This window comes from Palaemon carinicauda, chromosome 4 (genome assembly GCF_036898095.1).
Source record: "Palaemon carinicauda isolate YSFRI2023 chromosome 4, ASM3689809v2, whole genome shotgun sequence".
Lineage (NCBI taxonomy): Eukaryota > Metazoa > Arthropoda > Malacostraca > Decapoda > Palaemonidae > Palaemon > Palaemon carinicauda.
Window position 1 is genome coordinate 36,403,696 of NC_090728.1, and position 14,965 is coordinate 36,418,660.

A 14,965-nucleotide genomic window follows, 5' to 3' on the forward strand; every position below is an offset into this window, starting at 1 on the left:
TATATATATATATATATATATATATATAACTACTCTGCACATACTCATATTTACATACAAGTTTATCGTTTATCAACATCTAGCTTGAAGATATCATTGGGAATAATGATATGAAGTATTTAGATGAGAAAATTATTTTTTAAAGCTACAGATTAATAGGAAGAGAAATAATGAACTTACACAGTAAAAAGCTAGCCATAGCCCAATGTTTTACCTTTGGGAGTTTGAATTTTATACTTTTCTACTTTTTAATTAAGGGATTGCTTTTAAGAAAATAGAATAACGAACCAAATGAATGAATTAAGTACATTTTTTTTATCAGATCGAGTAAATGGTAATGTATATGATGCAGTCGGATTTGGCGTAACGAAATTGTTTTGGAAATTCTCAATTTTTAATTTTGACTTAAAAAAATCATTGAATATTATACATTTTTGCTATTCTCAATTGAACAATGAAACTATAATTTTATAAACGAAGTTTATAGGTACTTAGTTGATTCGTGATAAAGATAAAAAGAATACTTTATTTTCAAATTTTATTTTATTTTTATCTTTGATGGATCTGAATTTTATTTGTAATAATACGAAACGACTCTACAATAAAATCCTTTCCCAATAGCTCTCTTTGTATTTGGGAAACAGTACTTTTATTAGTATAGGTGATTTTTTTCTCGATACCTTAAACTAAGGTTTTACGAACAATAAACCAAAATCTTAATATTCGTGATTATTAAACTAACAATTTACTTGAGTCAGCTGTGGTCGATTACCTGAATATTAATTGTCTGTATTTCAGTGATACACTGAATTGTTATGTATCCGAGTTTACCTTTATGTATCTTTTCAGTACCTGGTTACTGATACAACAAAACTTTATAGAAAATAAAAATTGAAAATGAAGATCAACTTTGAATGTATGGACAAAAATCCGTAATTTAGCAGGTGGAATATTCTGTATAGCCTATAATGTATCCTTAAATGGAAGGTTGTAAACTTACTATGAACTTATCACTGAATTATTTGGCATTTGAAAAGCAAGATCACTCAGCTCTTGAGCTTGTTGCCGGTAACTTGCTTTTCCTTGTTTTTTCCTGCCTTTGATATATGTAGATGTAAACAATTACGCACTCTTGTAATAAAGGTCAGACACATGTTTGAGTTTTGTATACCCTTGTTGTACACTGTTAAAAATTTGCCATTAAAAGGCGGTAAATGTCAGGCAACATTTATTCCAGGATTTTCACCGTTTTAAAAACGGGTATTTTGACGTAAAGGAGAGATATTACGGTCACCAACCCGTAAAAGATAATAAAAAAATATGATAAAATTACGGTCGCCTTATTTTACTGAAATATGGCTGAGAACAGTATATTTTTTACGGAGAATTTCCGATTAAAATTACGGTTTCTTTTAACAATGTAGTATTTTATGTATCGATAATATATTTTGTTGCCTGCTCATTACCAAAAGAGGTTGTTATCCAAAACAACAAATTCAGTTTACCCTCCAAATGATTGATGAATATCTAACCTATTATTATTATTATTATTATTATTATTATTATTATTATTATTATTATTATTATTTACTAAGCTACAACCCTAGTTAGAAAAGCAAGATGCTACAAGCCCAAGGTCTCCAACAGGGAAAGTAGCCCATTGAGGAGAAGAATTAAGGAAATAAATAAATTACAAAAGAATTAATTAACAATTGAAATAAAATATTTTAAGAAGAGTAACATTAGAATAAATCTTTCATATGTAAACTATAAAAACTTTAAAAAATCAAAAGGAAGAGAAATAAGATCGAACATTGTGCCCGAGTGAACCCTCAAACAAGAGAACTCTAGCCCAAGTCAGTGGAAGACCACGATAAAATTGGCTTTTTCTAAAATTCTGAAAAAAATTAGTGATTTGGGATTGTAGAATTTTATCACACTCATAATATAGTCCTGGTATACAAATTTGGACACATATTCCCTCCATTAAAAAAACGAAACTACTTCTGGAAGTCTAATAGTAGAATACATAAAGGACAATATAAGAAGAAAGTATGACTAAAATGTTTGACAGAGGAAAGGGGATGTTTTGAAAGAACTTACTGTATAAACTTGAAAGAGAGGTAAGTATCGGATACGCTCATAATCTCAATTACTCCAGTGGAGTTCGGACAGAGACTTAGTGTGGAAGTTATCTTTCTTTACTGATTCTGTATCTGGTGTTTTCCAATTAGATATGTTTAAAGAAAAGACGAAAAAAATTTTGTGCACTGAATCTATATCTAAAATTATTTTCCAATTAGAGATGTTTAAAGAAGAAGAAAATAAAGAAAAACTATATAGTTTATAAAACTATAGTAGCAAATTATTTTGGTAGAGGCTGTATAGCTTCTAAATTCGTACTTTCGTCAAACTTCCATCAATTATTTTCTTCACCAAGGTGAGCTTACATGTAACTCGACTTCTAATCAAAAGAATCTGGTCCCGTCAGATGTAAGGTAAGCTTTCATGAATGGGCTCAAAGGAGGTCATAATTGTGCTGGTAGCTCCCTAGCTTATTGTTGAAATTCTATTTTTAGGTGTTAACTTCCTTTACTCGTTCCCAATCTGGAATTTTGGTTTTCGAGGTAAAGACCGTGTCTTACATTACAAAGAAAACCTGACACTTAAAAAGAAACTAACTCGAGATAAATACTTTATTTTGCAAGATGGTGAACTCTGTATATACTGATGTGTTAGTTTTATCCATAGCATATTTCGATTTTCTTAGCACAAAGGCACTGTGGATTTCAATTGGAAATGAAAATCCTTTGCAATACATTATATTACAAGAAATTCCAACAGCAAAGGACCTGTCGTGATTCAAGACAAGAGTATATAATGCAACCCCATTAGGATTCTCTAAGTTTAATATAATTGTGTAAAAATATTGATTCAAATTGCTACTCGTTACAATAGTTTGAAACTCGAACGAGTGGTTTATTTTATTAGCTGATGTCGGTTCAGTTTCGTTGAAAAACTTTAGCTAGTAATAAACTGTTACTGGTTGGTGGTAGACACTCCCTTGCAAAACACCATGTTTTAACCCGGATCGTACTACGAAGCAGAAATCAAGTCAATTACTCATAAGTATTAATGTGTTAGTTGTTCATAAGTGCATTTGTGATTCAATAGGAGCTCCATATAATGCTGCAAGTATTAGGTCCATTTATGCTCCGCATAGACGAGTATAAAGAAGTATTTAAACGGCTAAGTTTAGCTTGGGTTAGATTATAAATGATAAGATTCGATTGTGGTCCACTCAGTGCCGTAGCAATTATTTCATTGCTATTTTGGGAGGGAGCCAATTTGTAGATTTCGGGGTCAGGGGCCCCACACTACTTTACTACAACTCTGGTTCCACTTTCCTAGTGTGGAGAGGACCCAAACATTTCCTCCCACTACAAATAATCCATCCCATAAAAGGCTGCAATGGTGTATCATTCTTGCCATCATGGAAAAAAAATTATCTATGATATCATGGAAAATTCTTGACACAATAATAGAAACTTCTAGGATATTGCCAGTAACACCAGAGAACGTATGAATACACCATCAGTTATTAAAACTATTTACTTTCGTAAAGTATAATAGAATTGGTGATGCTGACTGTATAAAAGAAGAAGGCTAGGATATTTACTTTAGAAAATTTACAATCCACGTTGGGAAAAAAATCAAAACTAGACGTTCAATGTAGACGAATTCTTAAGTGTAGCATACTAAAGGAGCCACTATAAGTAATGGATATAGTGCCTGAGTTATCATCTCCTGGTGGAAGAGGGGTGGGGAACTGAAGAAGAATTTTAATAATTTTTATATTAACTTAAAATGTCTAAAGTATTATTTGAGAAACATTGGAGCTTATGGGAAAGACTGTGATTCCACCACTTTGAAAAATACATCTTTCTAGAGATATACTGACCAAAATCTCTTTCCTCTAACCCAATCAGAACCATAGCCCGGTTTTCAAAAACCATGTGTGCATTATGTAAATTTAGGGGATGAAGCATTTGGTCTGCATGAAAACTTAGTGCGGCTATATGGAAGAAGACTATTACGTGTAAAAAAAAAAAAAGAGAACATTCACTTATTGTTAAGTAGAGGAAGAAGATATGTTGACACTTATTGTTAAGTAGAGGAAGAAGATATGTTGAAAGTGCATTTGGAATTTTATGCAACATATGGAGGATATTCCATAGTCCCCTTAACGTATCTCTCCATCTTGTTATGAATATTGTCAAATAGAGCTATGGTCTTTATAGTTTTGTAAGAGAACGCGATTGATGTGGAGAATAGTCATTTTTTAATGAATCTTGGGTGGGAAAGTGTTAAGGGAGTGTCTCCCTACAACAGGCAACAAAGAATTATCAGGGGAGGATACGAGCACTATCACTCAAGGGCACAACATCCTGGCAATAAATTTGGTGATGCAGTTCACAAACCTTCACTATAGGAAAAAGCTTCATCTGTCCAGAGACCTAGAAACTCTAAACGTGGCTAAGTAATTTGATCGTCTGCTTTACTTTGGCATTACTAAAGCCATCTCACTCTTAGGCTCTATTTCAGATCCGTCCTAGCGACCCCAGTGGATGCTGGACAGGAATTTACATTAACGTAGACAATGGCAATGGATGGAAACAGGGTCGTATTAAAGTTAGAATAAGGATCCTTACCTTCGAAGCACTGAGACAAATAAACGTACACTCGCTAATATCACTTACGTATGTTGTTTATATCGACTTACTCTTTTCAATATCTCATGTATAACAATCCTGAACTAAATACTTATAATACCAACACATAATCGATCAAATGAAAGGATTAAGGGTACGAGCAGGTATAATCTAATATATTTTCTTGATTACAATACTAAATCAGACATCTTAGCAGGAACAAAAGTATTTACAAAAATCCAACGAGCTCAGCCCGAATTGCGTAATGAAAAAGCCAGCAATACCTAAATGGAGGTAAGTAAAAAAAAACCTAATCTGAAATGGGTAAATTTTACTGTGGGCCCACATTACCTCCACTCATTTCAGAGCTTATTAGAAGAAGAGCCCTTGTCCAGAAAATGGCCGTTGTTGTAGCACCTTTCAGCTGACTGGCCCACCCCTCTGTGTTCCTCTATTCTTGGCCCACCAGGATCACTGGCACAGGTTGCAGGCTCGTCTCTCTTCCTCTGGTTGGTGCATGGAAAGAAAACTTGTCTTGGGTGAGCCACAATTTAGCCTGACAGGTGAGTCTTATTGTGTCCAAGTGCAATATCAGGAATTTTGGCCAGGTCATCATATTTTTTTTAAGGAGTGGATTTGAGATAGGTTTTTGTTCAAAATACAGAGAGCAATCCTACAACTCTAGAGGAACGTACATAATAGTAATCCTATCTAATCTGACATACAAAAATTAATCATTTAAAAGATTAGTGGGCACAGGGCTGGTGCGATGGTCAAGCATCCTAAAATTAATCATACCTGAATTGGTACCGAGAGATGAATATGAATAAGATGCTTAGAAGTCAGCAATACTAAAATTATATTCAAACCAGTGTAATGATTTATCTCGGAATACGTCGTTTAAGGAAAGAACCAACGTACGCAGCGCATGGCCTTTGTCTCAAGTTTCTACACCGTGACGTCACGAAAACATGGCGTATTTGTCAACAACTTTAATGGAGTCCACCCTTGTCTCGGTAGAAGAAAACGTATAGTGCGAAAGCAAAAATACAAGGAGTAATTACTCTATTAGCCGGATTGAGAATGAAAACAAAAAGAAAAAAGTTAAGAAAATTCTTCACAATGGCTCTCATTTCGAAAGCACTTTAACGTTAAATGTATTGGAAGAGCTTGAACATTTTATGAATGTATGAGCTGGACCGATAGCAGATGACATAAGAAACACGTTAGCTGATTATTTCGTGAGTTCGTGAGTGAAGCAGAAGCTTTGAGTTGGCAACATATCAAAATATGACGTTGAGAAGGTAAGTAAACTCTCTCTTGTCTAGTAGTATCTACCTTTATAACTAGACATATGCATTATCTTATGTACGTAGTTTTCTTAAAATTGTGACAACTGATTAGCCCTTTCTTATCAGAATATGTCACTGTAAGAATATGAACACTATGCAATAACGATGCGCAGAACAATTACTTATTTTAAAAGTGAGTTTTAGGCAAACGAAGTTGTATCCATGTAAGGTAACTAACGAATAAAAGCACATTTCCACACTCAGTTAATTCTAAAATGTTCTGCAACACTTTGATTCCTAAAATGCTCGAAACAATGTTACCAAATTTATTGCAAAACGCTTTTATTGAACGTTCCATAAGAGTATTGAAATTATTGAAATGATACTTGTATCCAATACAATTCGAAGCAATATGGCAAAATCTACCAGATATTCAGGTGTGCCCTGTTTTTATTTGCCATCCTCTTTTTTTTCACCTATACAATTAGTGTTATCTTGCTACTTACAAAAGAATGTTGAAAATATTAAATATGTAATAATCTTTTGTCCTAGGCGAGGAGCAGAAACTTCTTTAATAATCTAATTGGAGGTGGAATTTTGCTCTAAATTTAATAAAACTGTGTCCTTCTGTATCAATAAAATGGCTTCCAATGGACAATTTTATTTAAAAAGTTAAGATTTGCATAAGCAATGATGATCATGAAAATCAAATACAGATGGAGCCACCTGTCTCCCAAGGACGACAAAACAAAGATTTCTGCTTCCTTGATTTTCACAATTCTACATTCTGAACCTTCAGACTGATCAGAGCCATTTCTGTGTTGGTGCTGAGGATGTGAGCGTAAATCACGGATATTATATGTAAGTATTCTCTTTTAAATATTTATTACAATGGACTTAAAATTCATGGGGCTTCTTTCCCATATTCCAATTGTTACACTCCGTGAAATTAAAGTACTAGTGTTGCGAATGTCATCTTTCTGCTGATACTCGATGTAAAACTATCCAAATTCCCAACTTTTCACAAAGTTCCTCATACTTTCGTATGCTAGTCCTCCTTACTTGAAAGCGGTTTAATGTCCTTTAATCTTGGACAAATAAATTTTGTGGTAAGCAATTTTAAAGTGCTAGACTGCTTAACTAGGCCTTGCCTTGAAATTACTGGTTAAGAGTACTTGCGTGCAAAGTAAATTTTCATATTTTTCACATAAAACTGTTTTCTATTTTGAAACCTATAGTAAATCCCGTGTAACTGTTTTCAGTAATGTTCATTCGTTGCCATAGAGAGGATTTTGTAAACGGAATTTATTAGTTTTTTTAAAAAATTACGCGTTGGGTTTTGCAATAATTTAAGATTTTTTTTGCTTTAAGCGTTTTTGAAGTATGGTTTAGGGCCATTGTGAATTTATAGCATTTGATAAAAAGAATCAATGTAAAGATCGTGTCTTTTGCTACGCTTTTCTAGTAAACTTGGCTAGTTTTCTACAGCATTTTGACCTGTTTTGATTGAAAAAAGTAGTTTTGGTTGAAATTGAATAGTGATATTGATCAAACGTTGAATATCTTGTTACACATGTTCCGAGGTTTGTCTATTTTGTGAAAAGAATTTTTTTTTTTTGCCTATTTTATACTTTTATTGATCTCACTAATCAAAACTTACATGCTTTTCACTTTTGTACACTTTTAAATAAAAGTAATTACATTGACTTTGATACTAATTTCATACAACTGCTACTTCTAAACTTATGTTGAAGATTACTTGAAAAAACAAATTAATTCTTAAATTGACGAATTCATTTGATAATCCTGTTTCGACGAACTTGTACTATATCAAATATCCCTGAATTTCAAACTTAACATGAAGCGCGCGCGCTCACACACACACACACACACACACTCTCACACTCTCTCTCTCTCTCTCACACTCTCTCTCACACTCTCTCTCTCACACTCTCTCTCTCACACTCTCTCTCTCTCTCTCTCTCTCTCTCACACTCTCACACTCTCTCTCTCTCTCACACTCTCTCTCACACTCTCTCTCTCTCACACTCTCTCTCTCTCACACTCTCTCTCACACTCTCTCTCACACTCTCTCTCTCTCTCACACTCTCTCTCTCTCTCACACTCTCTCTCTCTCTCTCTCTCTCTCTCTCTCTCTCTCTCTCTCTCTCTCTCTCTCTCTCTTAGCCTTCAAACTTGGCTAATTCAAATTTAATCAATTTTTAGAGGAAAATAACTAAATATATTGAAATACCATGTATTACATAGCAATGGGGTAATAAACTAAACTCGCTTAAGTGAATTTTGTAGCTTTGGTTACACTTGTGAATTCTTAGTGTCTTTGGTTACACACTTGTGAATTCTTAGTGTCTTTGGTTACACACTTGTGAATTCTTAGTGTCTTTGGTTACACACTTGTGAATGCTTAGTGTCTTTGGTTACACACTTGTGAATGCTTAGTGTCTTTGGTTACACACTTGTGAATGCTTAGTGTCTTTGGTTACACACTTGTGAATGCTTAGTGTCTTTGGTTACACACTTGTGAATGCTTAGTGTCTTTGGTTACACACTTGTGAATGCTTAGTGTCTTTGGTTACACACTTGTGAATGCTTAGTGTCTTTGGTTACACACTTGTGAATGCTTAGTGTCTTTGGTTGCACACTTGTGAATGCTTAGTGTCTTTGGTTGCACACTTGTGAATGTATAGTCTGGTTGCACTCGTGACTGTACAGTCTTTTTGGCTACACACTTGTGAATGTACAGTGTCTTTGGCTACACACTTGTGAATGCTTAGGTGTCTTTGGCTACACACTTGTGAATGTATAGTCTTTGGTTGCACACTTGTGAATGTATAGTCTGGTTGCACTCGTGACTGTACAGTCTTTTTGGCTACACACTTGTGAATGTACAGTGTCTTTGGCTACACACTTGTGAATGCTTAGGTGTCTTTGGCTACACACTTGTGAATGTATAGTCTTTGGTTGCTCACTTGTGAATGTATAGTGTCTTTGGCTACACACTTGTGAGTGCTTAGGTGTCTTTGGCTACACACTTGTGAGTGCTTAGGTGTCTTTGGCTACACACTTGTGAGTGCTTAGGTGTCTTTGGCTACACACTTGTGAGTGCTTAGGTGTCTTTGGCTACACACTTGTGAGTGCTTAGGTGGTGTCTTTGGCTACACACTTGTGAGTGCTTAGGTGGTGTCTTTGGCTACACACTTGTGAGTGCTTAGGTGGTGTCTTTGGCTACACACTTGTGAGTGCTTAGGTGGTGTCTTTGGCTGCACACTTGTGAATGCTTAGGTGGTGTCTTTGGTTGCACACTTGTGAATGCTTAGGTGGTGTCTTTGGTTGCACACTTGTGAATGCTTAGGTGGTGTCTTTGGTTGCACACTTGTGAATGCTTAGTCTTTGGTTGCACACTTGTGAATGTACAGTGTCTTTGGCTACACACTTGTGAGTGCTTAGGTGTCTTTGGCTACACACTTGTGAGTGCTTAGGTGTCTTTGGTTGCACACTTGTGAATGTATGTCTTTGGTTGCACACTTGTGAATGTATGTCTTTGGTTGCACACTTGTTAATGTATAGTCTTTGGTTGCACACTTGTGAATGCTTAGGTGCTTTTGGCTACACACTTGTGAATGCTTAGGTGGTGTCTTTGGTTGCACACTTGTGAATGCTTAGTGTCTTTGGTTGCACACTTGTGAATGCTTAGTGTCTTTGGTTGCACACTTGTGAATGCTTAGTGTCTTTGGTTGCACACTTGTGAATGCTTAGTGTCTTTGGTTGCACACTTGTGAATGCTTAGTGTCTTTGGTTGCACACTTGTGAATGCTTAGTGTCTTTGGTTGCACACTTGTGAATGCATAGGTGGTGTCTTTGGTTGCACACTTGTGAATGCATAGGTGGTGTCTTTGGTTGCACACTTGTGAATGCTTAGGTGGTGTCTTTGGTTGCACACTTGTGAATGCTTAGGTGGTGTCTTTGGTTGCACACTTGTGATTGCTTAGGTGGTGTCTTTGGTTGCACACTTGTGATTGCTTAGGTGGTGTCTTTGGTTGCACACTTGTGATTGCTTAGGTGGTGTCTTTGGTTGCACACTTGTGATTGCTTAGGTGGTGTCTCTGGTTGCACACTTGTGATTGCTTAGGTGGTGTCTTTGGTTGCACACTTGTGATTGCTTAGGTGGTGTCTTTGGTTGCACACTTGTGAATGCTTAGTGTCTTTGGTTGCACACTTGTGAATGCTTAGTGTCTTTGGTTGCACACTTGTGAATGCTTAGTGACTTTGGTTACACATGTGGAGAATTAGTGGCTTTGGTTAGACACTTGTGAAAGTTTAGTTTCTGGTTAGTTATTAATGTTACTGACTTTGTAACCACAGTTAGGAAGGTTTACAATCTCTGGTTACACACATGTGAAGGTCTAGTGGCCTTGGTTAAACACATGTGAAGGTCTAGTGGCCTTGGTTACACATGTAAAGGTCTAGTGGCTTTGGTTAAACACGTGAAGGTTTAGTTGCTTTGGTTACACACTTGTGGTGGCTTAGTTGCTTTGGTTATACACTTGTGAAGGCTTAGTTGCTTTGGTTACACTTGTGAAAGCTTATTGGCTTTGGTTACGCACTTGTGAAGGCTTAGTGGTTTTAGTTACACTTTTTAAGGTTTAGTGGCTTTGGTTACACACTTGTGAAGGCTCTGGTTAGTTATTAATGTTACTGATTTTGTAACCACAGTTAGGAAGGTTTAGAATCTCTGGTTACACACGTGAAGGTTTAGTGGCATTGGTTAAACACACGTGAAGGTTTAGTGGCCTTGGTTAAACACACGTGAAGGTTTAGTGGCCTTGGTTAAACACACGTGAAGGTTTAGTGGCCTTGGTTAAACACACGTGAAGGTTTAGTGGCCTTGGTTAAACACACGTGAAGGTTTAGTGGCCTTGGTTAAACACACGTGAAGGTTTAGTGGCCTTGGTTAAACACACGTGAAGGTTTAGTGGCCTTGGTTAAACACATTGAAGGTTTAGTGGCCTTGGTTAAACACATTGAAGGTTTAGTGGCCTTGGTTAAACACATTGAAGGTTTAGTGGCCTTGGTTAAACACACGCCAAGGTTTAGTGGCCTTGGTTAAACACACGCCAAGGTTTAGTGGCCTTGGTTAAACACACGCCAAGGTTTAGTGGCCTTGGTTAAACACACGCCAAGGTTTAGTGGCCTTGGTTAAACACACGCCAAGGTTTAGTGGCCTTGGTTAAACACACGCCAAGGTTTAGTGGCCTTGGTTAAACACACGCCAAGGTTTAGTGGCCTTGGTTAAACACACGCCAAGGTTTAGTGGCCTTGGTTAAACACACGCCAAGGTTTAGTGGCCTTGGTTAAACACACGCCAAGGTTTAGTGGCCTTGGTTAAACACACGCGAAGGTTTAGTGGCTTTGGTTGCACACACGTGGTGGCTTAGTGGTTTTGGTTACATACTTGTGAAGGCTTAGTGGCTTTGGTTACACACTTATGGTGGCTTAGTGGCTTTGGATACATACTTGTGAAGGTTTAGTGTCTTTGGTTAGTTAAATGTTATCTACATGGGATTGGTTATGAATCCTTAGTGTCTTTAGTTAAACACTAGTGAATCCTTAGTGTCTTTAGTTATACACTAGTGAATCCTTAGTGCCTTTGGTTACACACTTGTAAATGCTTAGTGGCTTTGGTTACACACTTGTTAATGTTTAGTGGCTTTGGTTACTCACATGAAGAATAAGTGGCTTTAGTAACACACTGGTGAAGGTTTAGTGTCTGGTTAGTTATTAATGTTACGGACTTTGTAACCACAGTTATGAAGGTTTAGAATCTCTGGTTACATGAGAAGGTTGCTGGCTTTGGTTAAACACATGTAAAGGTTTAGTGGCTTTGGTTAAACACATGTGAAGGTTTAGTGGCCTTGGTTAAATACATGTGATGGTTTAGTGGCCTTGGTTAAACACACGTGATGGTTTAGTGGCTTGGTTTAGTGGCCTTGGTTAAACACATGTGAAGGTTTAGTGCCTTTGGTTAAACAAATGTGAAGGTTTAGTGCCTTTGGTTAAACAAATGTGAAGGTTTAGTGGCTTTGGTTACACACTTGTGGTGGCTTAGTTGCTTTGGTTACACACTCGTGGTGGCTTAGTTGCTTTGGTTACACACTCGTGGTGGCTTAGTTGCTTTGGTTACACACTCGTGGTGGCTTAGTTGCTTTGGTTACACACTCGTGGTGGCTTAGTTGCTTTGGTTACACACTCGTGGTGGCTTAGTTGCATTGGTTATACACTCGTGGTGGCTTAGTGGCTTGGTTACACACTCGTGGTGGCTTAGTGGCTATGGTTACACACTTGTGAAGGCTTAGTGGCTTTGGTTACACTTGTGAAGTTTTAGTGGCTTTGGTTAGACTTGTGAAGGTTTAGCGTCTTTGGTTACAGTTATGTTATTGGCTTTGATTAGTTATGAAGGTTTAGAGGCTCTGGTTACACTTGTGAAAGCTTAGTGGCTTTGGTTACACACTATTGCTGGGTTGGTGACTGGTTACACACTATTGCAGGGTTGGTGAGTGTGGTTACACACTCTTGCAGGGTTGGTGAGTGTGGTTACACACTCTTGCAGGGTTGGTGAGTGTGGTTACACACTCTTGCAGGGTTGGTGAGTGTGGTTACACACACTTGCAGGGTTGGTGAGTGTGGTTACACACACTTGCAGGGTTGGTGAGTGTGGTTACACACACTTGCAGGGTTGGTGAGTGTGGTTACACACACTTGCAGGGTTGGTGAGTGTGGTTACACACACTTGCAGGGTTGGTGAGTGTGGTTACACACACTTGCAGGGTTGGTGAGTGTGGTTACACACACTTGCAGGGTTGGTGAGTGTGGTTACACACACTTGCAGGGTTGGTGAGTGTGGTTACACACACTTGCAGGGTTGGTGAGTGTGGTTACACACACTTGCAGGGTTGGTGAGTGTGGTTACACACACTTGCAGGGTTGGTGAGTGTGGTTACACACACTTGCAGGGTTGGTGAGTGTGGTTACACACACTTGCAGGGTTGGTGAGTGTGGTTACACACACTTGCAGGGTTGGTGAGTGTGGTTACACACACTTGCAGGGTTGGTGAGTGTGGTTACACACACTTGCAGGGTTGGTGAGTGTGGTTACACACACTTGCAGGGTTGGTGAGTGTGGTTACACACACTTGCAGGGTTGGTGAGTGTGGTTACACACACTTGCAGGGTTGGTGAGTGTGGTTACACACACTTGCAGGGTTGGTGAGTGTGGTTACACACTCTTGCAGGGTTGGTGAGTGTGGTTACACACTCTTGCAGGGTTGGTGAGTGTGGTTACACACTCTTGCAGGGTTGGTGAGTGTGGTTACACACTCTTGCAGGGTTGGTGAGTGTGGTTACACTCTCTTGCAGGGTTGGTGAGTGTGGTTACACTCTTGCAGGGTTGGTGAGTGTGGTTACACTCTCTTGCAGGGTTGGTGAGTGTGGTTACACTCTCTTGCAGGGTTGGTGAGTGTGGTTACACTCTCTTGCAGGGTTGGTGAGTGTGGTTACACTCTCTTGCAGGGTTGGTGAGTGTGGTTACACTCTCTTGCAGGGTTGGTGAGTGTGGTTACACACTCTTGCAGGGTTGGTGAGTGTGGTTACACACTCTTGCAGGGTTGGTGAGTGTGGTTACACACTCTTGCAGGGTTGGTGAGTGTGGTTACACACTCTTGCAGGGTTGGTGAGTGTGGTTACACACTCTTGCAGGGTTGGCGAGTGTGGTTACACACTCTTGCAGGGTTGGCGAGTGTGGTTACACACACTTGCAGGGTTGGCGAGTGTGGTTACACACTCTTGCAGGGTTGGCGAGTGTGGTTACACACACTTGCAGGGGTGGCGAGTGTGGTTACACACTCTTGCAGGGGTGGCGAGTGTGGTTACACACTCTTGCAGGGGTGGCGAGTGTGGTTACACACACTTGCAGGGTTGGCGAGTGTGGTTACACACACTTGCAGGGTTGGCGAGTGTGGTTACACACACTTGCAGGGTTGGCGAGTGTGGTTACACACACTTGCAGGGTTGGGGAGTGTGGTTACACACTCTTGCAGGGGTGGCGAGTGTGGTTACACACTCTTGCAGGGGTGGCGAGTGTGGTTACACACTCTTGCAGGGGTGGCGAGTGTGGTTACACACTCTTGCAGGGGTGGCGAGTGTGGTTACACACTCTTGCAGGGTTGGCGAGTGTGGTTACACACTCTTGCAGGGGTGGCGAGTGTGGTTACACACACTTGCAGGGTTGGCGAGTGTGGTTACACACACTAGCAGGGTTGGCGACTGTGGTTACACACACTAGCAGGGTTGGCGACTGTGGTTACACACACTAGCAGGGTTGGCGACTGTGGTTACACACACTAGCAGGGTTGGCGACTGTGGTTACACACACTAGCAGGGTTGGCGACTGTGGTTACACTCTCTAGCAGGGTTGGCGACTGTGGTTACACACACTTGCAGGGTTGGCGACTGTGGTTACACACTCTAGCAGGGTTGGCGACTGTGGTTACACACACTTGCAGGGTTGGCGACTGTGGTTACACACTCTTGCAGGGTTGGCGACTGTGGTTACACTCTCTTGCAGGGTTGGCGACTGTGGTTACACTCTCTTGCAGGGTTGGCGACTGTGGTTACACTCTCTTGCAGGGTTGGCGACTGTGGTTACACTCTCTTGCAGGGTTGGCGACTGTGGTTACACTCTTGCAGGGTTGGCGACTGTGGTTACACTCTCTTGCAGGGTTGGCGACTGTGGTTACACACTCTTGCAGGGTTGGCGACTGTGGTTACACACTCTTGCAGGGTTGGCGACTGTGGTTACACACTCTTGCAGGGTTGGCGACTGTGGTTACACACTCTTGCAGGGGTGGCGACTGTGGTTACACACTCTTGCAGGGTTGGCGACTG